Source organism: Cibotium barometz, chromosome 31, assembly GCF_041138505.1.
Source record: "Cibotium barometz isolate CiBa-2024 chromosome 31, ASM4113850v1, whole genome shotgun sequence".
Lineage (NCBI taxonomy): Eukaryota > Viridiplantae > Streptophyta > Polypodiopsida > Cyatheales > Cibotiaceae > Cibotium > Cibotium barometz.
In genome coordinates, this window is record NC_141076.1 from 2,411,921 (window position 1) to 2,422,192 (window position 10,272).

The window sequence follows — 10,272 nt, forward strand, 5'->3', positions numbered from 1 at the left end:
AGCCATATTTAGAGCCTGCAAGCTTTTTGCAGCACTAATGGAGTGTTGACCAGAGATAATCCAATATTCAAGTTTATGAATATCTTCTTTTGCGAGTTTATCAAGGGGTTGTTTTGTAGCACGATTACAGGGCATCAAAATTTCAAGTATCTTCTCTTGCTTTGGGTCCTCAATAAAGTCTTGGGTCAAAATACGAACCCAATCCTTATTTAAACTTCTATACACATAGTTTGAAGGAGCAGGATAACATTTCATCACATCAATGCTGAAGACCTCATTTAGACCAAAGGGATAAAATCTCTTCTTTATTTCTAATGAGATCATTGCTTTGTTGTCCTTGTTTGGAGTCTCAACCTCCATTAGCTCGTCATCGGACGCATCTATCTCCTTTGAACCACTTGCTTGTTTTGTCCTTTGCCTCTTTGAAGAGATTTCTTGAACCTTTGTAGAGTGCTTTGCCTTTGTATTCTTTGCAAGTGCTTGCTCCTCTTCTTGCACCTGAGAGCCTGCCATGTCTTTAGCTGCTATTGTGCTTACATCAAGGACTTTTGTTTTGTCACCCTCCTTTTTATGTTTTGAAGAAGTTGCACCAGCATTTCTAGATGCTTCAAGTGCACTCTTCACTAAGGCCTTGCCTTTTTTCTCCACAATTTTCCTAACTTGAGTGGTTGTTGTCTCCTTTTCAGGTATGGACCTTTTTCCTAAATCCAAAGCCTTCTTTGCACGCCTCACCGCTTTCACCAGGTCCTCCACATTATCCACCCCTGAGTCTTCTTGGGTGATTGGAAAAGTCAATGATCTTCAATCCTAGCTTTACAATAGAATTATCCTTTCCTAGTTTACTGCCAGTCATGTCTACTGGGTGAAAAGTGTCCAATGATAAGCAAAACTTGTTTGCTTTTGTAGTTTCTCCTTCTGGCAATACATTGCATGTGAAGCATGGGTTTGCTCTTGCATCCACATCATCCTTAGCACCTACCACAATCCCCATATCTCTATATGATGTATCACCTTGAGACAGAAACAAATGGAGGACTCCTTTGAAGTTTGCACTAGCATCGTAGCTATCCACAAACCATTTTACTTCTTCTTTGTTACTCAATTCGAAGGTTTATCCACCTTAATTCTAGGAGTGACACTTTTAGCTTGAGTTGTTGTTTTGAGAGAATCCAGAGTAAAGATTGGTGCACCATGTGGTTGCGAGGTAGCGGGTGCTCTGCTAGCTTCCATTCCTATGAAGCACAAAAAAAGTTTCAAACCCTTAGAAAAAAATGGATTTAAATACTACATATCAAATCAAACCCTATCAAACTTAAGAAACTTAACGCATGCTACAATTATTGATGCTTCACTTAGTTTTCTTGAATAGCGGGGGCTTCACTTGCATTTACTTAATCCATACAGAAGCATTAGGGGAAGGTTGAGGTCTATAGGGACCCTTTAAGCTGCCATATTATGATTTTAACGACTTTTTGTTAAAATGTTAAGTTTCTTTGACTTTAGATACCTTCTTATTCTTCAAATGACTAGAAGTTTGAATTTCAAAGTTTCCCGCCAAAATTGAATTTAAAATTGAGTGGGCAAAACAATATCATGTGATATATCTATGGAAAGAGCTCAGTGAGTAGATTCTGGATCTTTAATCTTCGACAAATTTTGAGCTCATATGTAGAAGAATATGTAGAAGTTATGGATGTCCGAAATTTCAAAAACTTTCCCCCCCACTTTTTGGGAATGAAAAGTACAAAAAGGCATCTTCTAGAGAATCTTTTGTGACCACCTTTAATCACCCAACATTTTTGTATACATGGCATCACATGATTGGCCCTTTTCCTTAATAATCTTTTAATCACATGGCATCTTAAAGGGCCCCTATAGACCTCAACCTTCCTCGAATGCTCGACTTAAGCTGGAGCCTAGATCCAAGTTGTGCACTCATATGCTAGGGGTACGCTAGCATAGAGAGGCAAGGCTCAAACTCAAGTTTGAGCCTTAAGGCAAAGTTCCATGTATGGGAGGCTTGAACTTAAGCTGGAGTCTAGATCCAAGTTGTGCACTCATATGCTAGGGGTACACTAGTATATTGGAGCCTTAAGGCCAAGTTCCATATACGGGAAACCCGAACTTAAGCTAGAGCCTAGATCTAAGTTGTGCACTTATATGACAGGGGTACACCAGCATATAGAGACAAGGCTCAAGCTCAAGTTCGAGCCTTAAGGCCAAGTTTTATGTAGGAGAGGCTCGAACTTAAGCTAGAGCCTAGATCCAAGTTGTGCACTCATATGCTAGGGATACGCTAGCATAGATAGGCAAGGCTCGAACTCAAGTTAGAGCCTTAAGGCCAAGTTCCATGTAAAGTTAAGCATGGAAAATGAGCCTTAACACATAAGTTCCATGTAGGGGAGGTTCAATCTGAAGTTTGAGCCTTAAGGCTGGTGTACACTAGCATCGAGAGCAAAGGCTCCAACTCAAGTTCGAGCCTTAAGGCCGGTGTACACTAGCATGGAGAACAAAGGCTCAATCTGAAGGTCGAGCCTTAACACCGGGGTGTACTAGCATGGAGAGCAAAGGCTCAAACTCAAGTTCGAGCCTTAAGGCCGGGGTACACTAGCATGGAGAACGAGAGCAAAGGCGCAAATGCAAGTTCGAGCCTTAAGACTGGGGTACACTAGCATGGAGAACGAAGGCTCAATATGAAGTTGGAGCCTTAAGACTGGGGTGCACTAGCATGGAGAGCAAAGGCTCACGAGCCTTAAGGCCGGGGTACACTAGCATGGAGAATGAAGGCTCAATCTGAAGTTCGAGCCTTAAGGCCGAGGCTCAAACTCAAGCTCGAGCCTTAACACTGGGGTGCACTAGCATGGAGAGCAAATGCTCTAACTCAAGTTCGAGCCTTAAGGCCGGGGTACACTAGCATGGAGAATGAAGGCTCAATATGAAGTTCGAGCCTTAAGGCCGGGGTGCACTAGCATGGAGAGCAAAGGCTCAAACTCAAGCTCGAGCCTTAAGGTCGGGGTACACTAGCATAGAGAATGAAGGCTCAATCTCAAGTTCGAGCCTTAAGACTGGGGTGGTGCACTAGCATGGAAAGCAAAGGCTCAAACTCAAGTTCGAGCCTTAAGACCAGGGTGCACTAGCATGGAGAACGAAGACTCAATCTGAAGTTCGAGCATTAAGGCCGGGGTGCACTAGCATGGAGTGCAAAGGAGCAAAGGCTCAAACTCAAGTTTGAGCCTAAGGCCGGGGTGCACTAGCATGGAGAGCAAAGGAGCAAAGGCTCAAACTCAAGTTCGAGCCTTAAGACCGGGGTGCACTAACATGGAGAACAAAGACTCAATCTAGGTCGAGCATTAACACATAAGTTCTATGTAGGGGAGGCTCGAACTTAAGGTGGAGTCTATATCCAAGTTGTGCACTCAGATATGTGACACATACACCATGTTTATATAGGGAACCCTTGTCATTTAGATTATATAATGTGCACAAAGATCAGTTTTATAGGTTCTCGACATATGTGAAGATACAAAAGAGAGCAGCAAGAAGTGCAACCAATCTAAGACGAGCAACGATTGACAAATGGCACACTTAACGTGCAATCAAGTAAGCATTTATATTGATATAGACAATCAATTAAAGAAGGACTTACTTGTTGCGTAAAGTATTCAATTAGATGAGGGAACACACGAAACGCAGATGAGTGCACGAAAGTCTCCGATGTTGCACAGACGTGACGGATGCTTGAAGTCTCCGATGGCATGTGGGGATGATGGTTTTGCAGGAAACATATTCGGAACCAGTGCAGACGTGTCTCGGGGGGGTCACTAACAAAAGAATGTGAATATCACGTGCGTTCAACAGAAGCATAATTTTAATTTATGAGACTTACAGAAATATATTTACATAAGGGTATGATTTAAAAAATTTTCAAAAAAATTTACAGATTCATAAAGAAAAGGGGATATTATATAGATTAAAAAATTCACAAATAAGGGATTTAAAATATAGGCCTTGAACGCACGCGATAGGGATATTTTACATATAGTGACCCCCCCGAGAGACGTGTCGATTGCAGGAGGAAAATTGAAACGCAGGAGGACACAGAACTAAGCGAGTACTTCAGAGACAGAAAACAGAGATGATTATTGCATATACGATGGCATGCGCGATGGCGATTACGAGCACTGTACGCTCATCACACAGAATCGCGTTTGCTCACCACACAGAATCGCTTTGGGTGCAGAATCGGGTTCAGAGGTCCTTTGGGTTGGTTCAAACACACAAGGTCGGTTTTTTACATGGAAGGGACATGTGAGGTCGGTCATTCTTTTTTTTTACATGGATGGGAAATTTGAATTTTAAAGTCGGGCGCGTCGAGCAAGTAGTTGGGGGGAAATTTGAAATTTGAATTTCAAATGAAAGTTGGAGAGAGGCGCAGCGCGCGGCACTGCACGAGAGGGAGAGAAGAGGGACGGCGCTACACGAGAGGATGAGGAGAGGGGCGGCCGCTACACGAGAGGGAGAGGGGGCAGGGCGGGGGTGCTGCTACATGGAGAGGGAGAGGAGAGGGGGGCGGGGGGCGCTGCACGAGGGGGAGAGGAGGTGAGGGGCATGCCCGCTGCACGAGAGGGAGAGGAGAGAGGGGCATGCCCGCTACACGAGAGGGAGAGGAGAGGGGGGCGAGGAGGGTGCTGCACGAGAGGGAGAGAGGGGGACAGGGCGGCGCTGCTGCACGAGAGGGAGAGGAGAGGCGGTGGGGGCACTGCACGAAAGGGAGATGGGGCGGGGCGGGCGCTGCACGAGAGGGAGAGGAAGAGGAGAGGGGGGCGGGTGCGCTGCACGAGAGGGAGAGGGGGTAGTGAAGGCGCAGCCGTGCGGCGAGCACGAGAGGGGGGCAGCCGTGCGCGGCGAGCACGAGAGGGAGAGGAGCGCGACGATTGGCCAAGAAGCGTTGTCCTGCAGAAAGAAGATTTCGATTTTGATTTCTTCCCCAAGCCCAAGGCCAAGCCTAGGCCCAGGCCCAGGCCCAAGTCCCAGGTCTTTTGATTATAGTTAGTTTCACTTTTGTTTATATACCCTTCTTCACCCACACCCCACTTGTTCTCTGGGATTATCCTAGCTTTCCTCTCTATTCCTACTTTCTTGTGTAATAGACAAGGCTCAAACTCAAGTTTGAGCCTTGACCTTAAGCTTGAGCTTGAGATTTCTTCTTTTCTTCCCTCTTTCCCCATACACCTAAATATACTTTCAGCTTCCTAGAACTTTACTTTCAGCTTCCTAGAAGCGAACTAGCATCCGCGGGTGAGGCTCAAACTTTTGTTGGAGGAGCCTATCCTTCTAGCTAACATATGAAAACTAATATATTATGCAAGTGAGGATTATAACTTTAACTGGAGCCTCCTAGCAAACTAACATATGATGGTGAGGCTCATGGAGACTCCTACTAACAAGCTAGCATATGCAAGCAAGGCTCAAGCTTTAGATGGAGCCTAGCCTCCTAGCAAACTAGCATTGATAGGTGAGATTCAAACTTTGGTTGGAGCCTGAACTCATGTTGAGATTGAATTACATTTATAGTTTTGTGTACTACCGTAAAAACATTGCTTCAATCTTTCTTATTGAGATCTTGATTTTCTCAGGGATTGCAGGGTCTAAAACAAGGTGCTTCAATGTTTCTCATTGATGGTTCTGCAAGGAAGGCACGCGGGGTTATTCATTCCATTGATGCATCTCAAACATGTGGTTTTCAATTCATTAGTGAGACATGTGCAGCAATACATGTTCAACAAAGCTTTGATGACACATTTCTCATTCCATTTGCCACAGTGGATGCAAGAACAATGTCTCAAGCAGTTGGAAGCATCATCAAATGGCCATTGGTCAACCTTGTTATGGACAAAGACATTACTAATACCAAAGAGGATAATTTTGTGGAACTTCTTGTTGATCAAGAAGATCACTTTATAGATAGGGAGAGCTGGAAAGAGAAAAGTGTCATCCTCTGGGATAACAACAGATCTACAAAACATGGCAATGGAGTAGTATTGCTGGTCCACCCACACGAGGCTATAAATTGTAGAGAACTAGGGGAGAGTAGCTTGGGTGTCATTATAGAAGGATCTTTGCATCCAAGTTCAACTTGTGTTTCAGGTCTGAATTTGGTTAGTTGGCCGATCAGGCAACTCACATTTGAGAATGGTGAACCATTAGTGAAGGACACAGAATCTTCTTCTACTGAATGAGGGTATTCAAGATCACTTCATGTAAAAAAATATTGACAGCCTAAACAATTCAAGTGATGAAAAAGAGGATGATGATGTAGAGGGCAATGATGGCGATAGTTCTAATGACAGACACCATGATGCCATGATCACTGACTATGATATCATTGAAGGGACAAATAAGAAAAGGAGCTATGTCCATAGGGTAAGGGTAATGAAAAATTACGATGATAAAACCCATGGAGCTAGCAAAAAATGTGATGTTGCAAACATTCACAACGTCGCAACCATTAATTGTTGCGAGAAGCGATGTTGTTAATTTGGAGATAGATCCAAAATCATGCAAGCTAGGGTACACTTTTGGGGACAAAGCTATAGTACACAATACACATTTGTATTGGATTGCATGGGCATGGCCTATAGACAAGGTCAAGATGACGAGTGCTTTGAGTTCACATTGATAGGAAGAAGGTTTGTAGTAAAGCATGGTAAGTAATGCATGGCATTGGTAAGTCAACGTTCTATAGGCTCAGAAAGAAGTTCTTGAATGGTGCATATAATGTCAGTCATGGCAACAATGGGATAATACGGAAGGGCATGACACATGTTGAGATGGCAAAATCAATCATACAGGGCTTCATAGATAATTATGTCGATCAAATGCCACATAGGTGAAGAACAGCTATGCATGGAGCCCGCGAGACCTAACGTGTTCTACCAGCAATGTACAAACAGGTGGACATATTGCGTGAAGTGAATGACACACTTGTCTCATTCGAATACCGGCCACTTTCACAACCATCATTCTTAAGATTGTGGAACATAGAGTTCAAGACAGTTAGTTTATCAAAAACCAGCACCTTCTCAAAATGTGACATTTATACGGCAATCAAGGTCAAGTTGGAATCAACAAAAAATTAAGAGGAGTATGCCAGATACATGGCACAAAGAAGGGCACACATGTTGCAGTAAATGAGTTGTAGAAATCTATACTATGCTTGGAGGAGCTCTTCCGAAATGAACCCAAATAGGTATTTGTGTATTATACATGATACGATGGACCAGAGCAAGGCTGCCATACCACAAATTAAACCAGTTCCTAAATCTCTCAATGGGGTTGAGAGGCTTCTAGTATCCTTAACAGGAATGCTCACTCATGGACATGGACAAACAGCTTATGGTCACTTTGCCTTGGGGTTATGGCCAAGTGATCCCAACTTCACAATTTCATCTCTCTCAAAATGTTTAAGAAACTTAGAAAGAGGAGAGCAACACATGTATGGTGACTTAGAAAGAGGAGAGCAACACATGTATGGTGACTTGAGCTCACAAAACTCACATGCAGAACCACGAACAGATCTTTTTGATTGTGTTTTGTCTACTATGGCCCTCTATCAGCATATGGAAGTGTTGAAGGAGAGAAACGCATATTGCAAGCACAGCATTGAGAGGATGCAGATGCAAAGACACATGTAGAAACAAATGTGGATACAGAGGAAAATTGTTCTTCACATATGCAGTCAGTCTTTCATACTAACACACATGTGCAGGATAGGGGCAATGGCAATGCCTTAAGTTTAATGCCATCGAATTATTCAAGGACATTTTTCAAGAGATTGCCAAGGACGTTGTTGTTGCAACTTGACAATTGTGGTTCTGAAAATAAGAATCATTATGTATTTGCATATCTATCCCTATTGGTTGCGCGAGGAGTGTTTGCAACTTGGTTTTCTTATGGTTGGTCATACTCATGAAGATATTGATGCATTGTTTAGTTGCTTCTCTGAGAAGTTGAGGAAACAAACCATTTTCACATTTCCACATTTGATGAAGATCTTTAATGAGTGTGTTAGCATGCATCCAGCACCCTTTCTCCTACAAAAGGTGGCAGACTTCAAATGCTTTGTCAAGGGATGCTTACATGCTGGAGCCGATAGCTTGATTAGACATTCAAAGCCATTGCAATTCACGTTTTATATGAGTGATGGAATACCTTTGATGCAATACAAAGTACACCCCAAAAATGTTGATTGGTTACCAGAAAGCGGTATAGAGTTATGGATAGAGTTATGGAAGAGAAATGACCAGGGAGGACCCAAGCTTCCTGAAGGTTTTCCAAAAGTATTGCCACACTTTGAGTATGTTAAGGAAAATGAGAAGGTTGTGGAGGGCTTAAAAAAACATGTCAATTGGTGGAAAGAGCACTTGCAAGAGAAAGGAGACCAAAGTGATTATGCTAAGTGGATTAATCCGGTCCTTGCCTATTGGGAGAATCTTATGCTAAACATGCAAATCCCTAGTGCAAGGGAAGACATTGGATTTCATGACTTTTGGCCAAGGAGTGTATGTGAAAAACTGAGCCTCTTAACCTTCAAGTGGAGGATGATGTAGATGAAAGGTTTGATGTAAATGAGGACCATTATTGTGGTCCAATGTGCACAACAGACCTTCAACCTGACTCTTGATGTGTCTAAAGGAGATTTTGTGCTTGTACAACCTTGTGATGCAAATTACCCAATATGGTTGGGAGTGACAACAAGTGATGTTGATCAAAACAACAACTCGATAAACTACCTACAAGTTCAGATACAATATTGGCCACCAATTTCAAAGAAGAAGAATGCAAGTGATGTGGCGATTTATAAGGATTGCTAGAACAAGTATTGGCGAGAGAACAGAAATGATCCTCAGCGCACGCTGGGAAGACACTAGCTGCATCATTTGGGCATGGAAGCTCAAGGGTGGATGACTTCCAGAGAAAATCAAGATTCCAAAGGCTATAATACTCAAGGCCAAACAGAATTAATTGAATCAACATGAAAGTGAGGCACCATCACACGTCAGTGCAGTTGAGCAAGAATGATTTGTTAGCACATGGGCAGCTAGCTTCGTAATCTTTTAGCAATGTTGTATGAAGCTACCAAACTCATAGTTCAATCATTATTCAGATTGTGAGGCTTTCTTAAGCTTTTAGATTTAAGGTTCACCCATTGTTCAAGAATTTTGATTCAATACAGATGGCGATCTTTTTAATTTTATCACCTAGTCTTTCTTACAACTTAAAGTTACATTGAATATCCTTTCTTTGTTAAAGTTTCTATGTTTGATGGTCAACTGGAGGCTATGTGATATAAACAAACTTAATTCTTGGTGTGCATGTGTGTGTGTGTGTGTGCAGGCAAATTTACATCCCACCAACATCATATATACTTGTTACAAATGTACAATAGTACATAAATCATATCGCATTATTCAAATGCTTATTGAGAACATCCAATAATAAATCTTGCATATCGCACAGTAAACATTGTATTGGATCTAACAAAGAATTGTCCCAAAATTGTGCATATTTTTCAAAATTCCTAAATTTGAGTTCTATCTAAAATAATACGTTGATCAAAATTCTCATAAATTCGAGAATAAAAATCTCTAAACTCCTAAAATATATGAAATGGCCTGGTTGAAACTCCCATACTATCCAAAATAAGAGTCTCTAAACTCCCATATTATTTGAAATTAAATGTTCCTCCCAATTTTAAAATTCCCAACGTAGCACGATTTCCTACGAGTTTTACCTTAATTAACTAAGGTCTTTTTTAATAGACACATGGGTAGAGTTAAAGAAGTTTTGAGAGTTTGTTTAATCACTTTTATGTAACTTTAATTAACTAAGGACTTTTGAAATAAACCCATTGTGAAAAGAGTTGCATTAGCCCCATTTCAAACCTTTTATACCCTCTTTTTCACCCATACATTAAAAATCACAAATCATTAATTTCTTCTCACATTTTTCATTAAAAACACAAATAACTACATCCTTTTCATCAATTCCGTTCCTAAAGTTGATAATGGCTTCACATGCTTTTCAATATATCCCATATACAATAGATACATCCTTTTCATTAAGTCTATCCACATTTTTTATTAATGGGTTCTCACATTTTCCATCCCATACACAAATAGATACATCCTTTTTTATTAATTCCTTCCATAGAACACCATTCATAAACAACACCATCAGATCATTTATTCATATTTAAAGTATAAATGGATA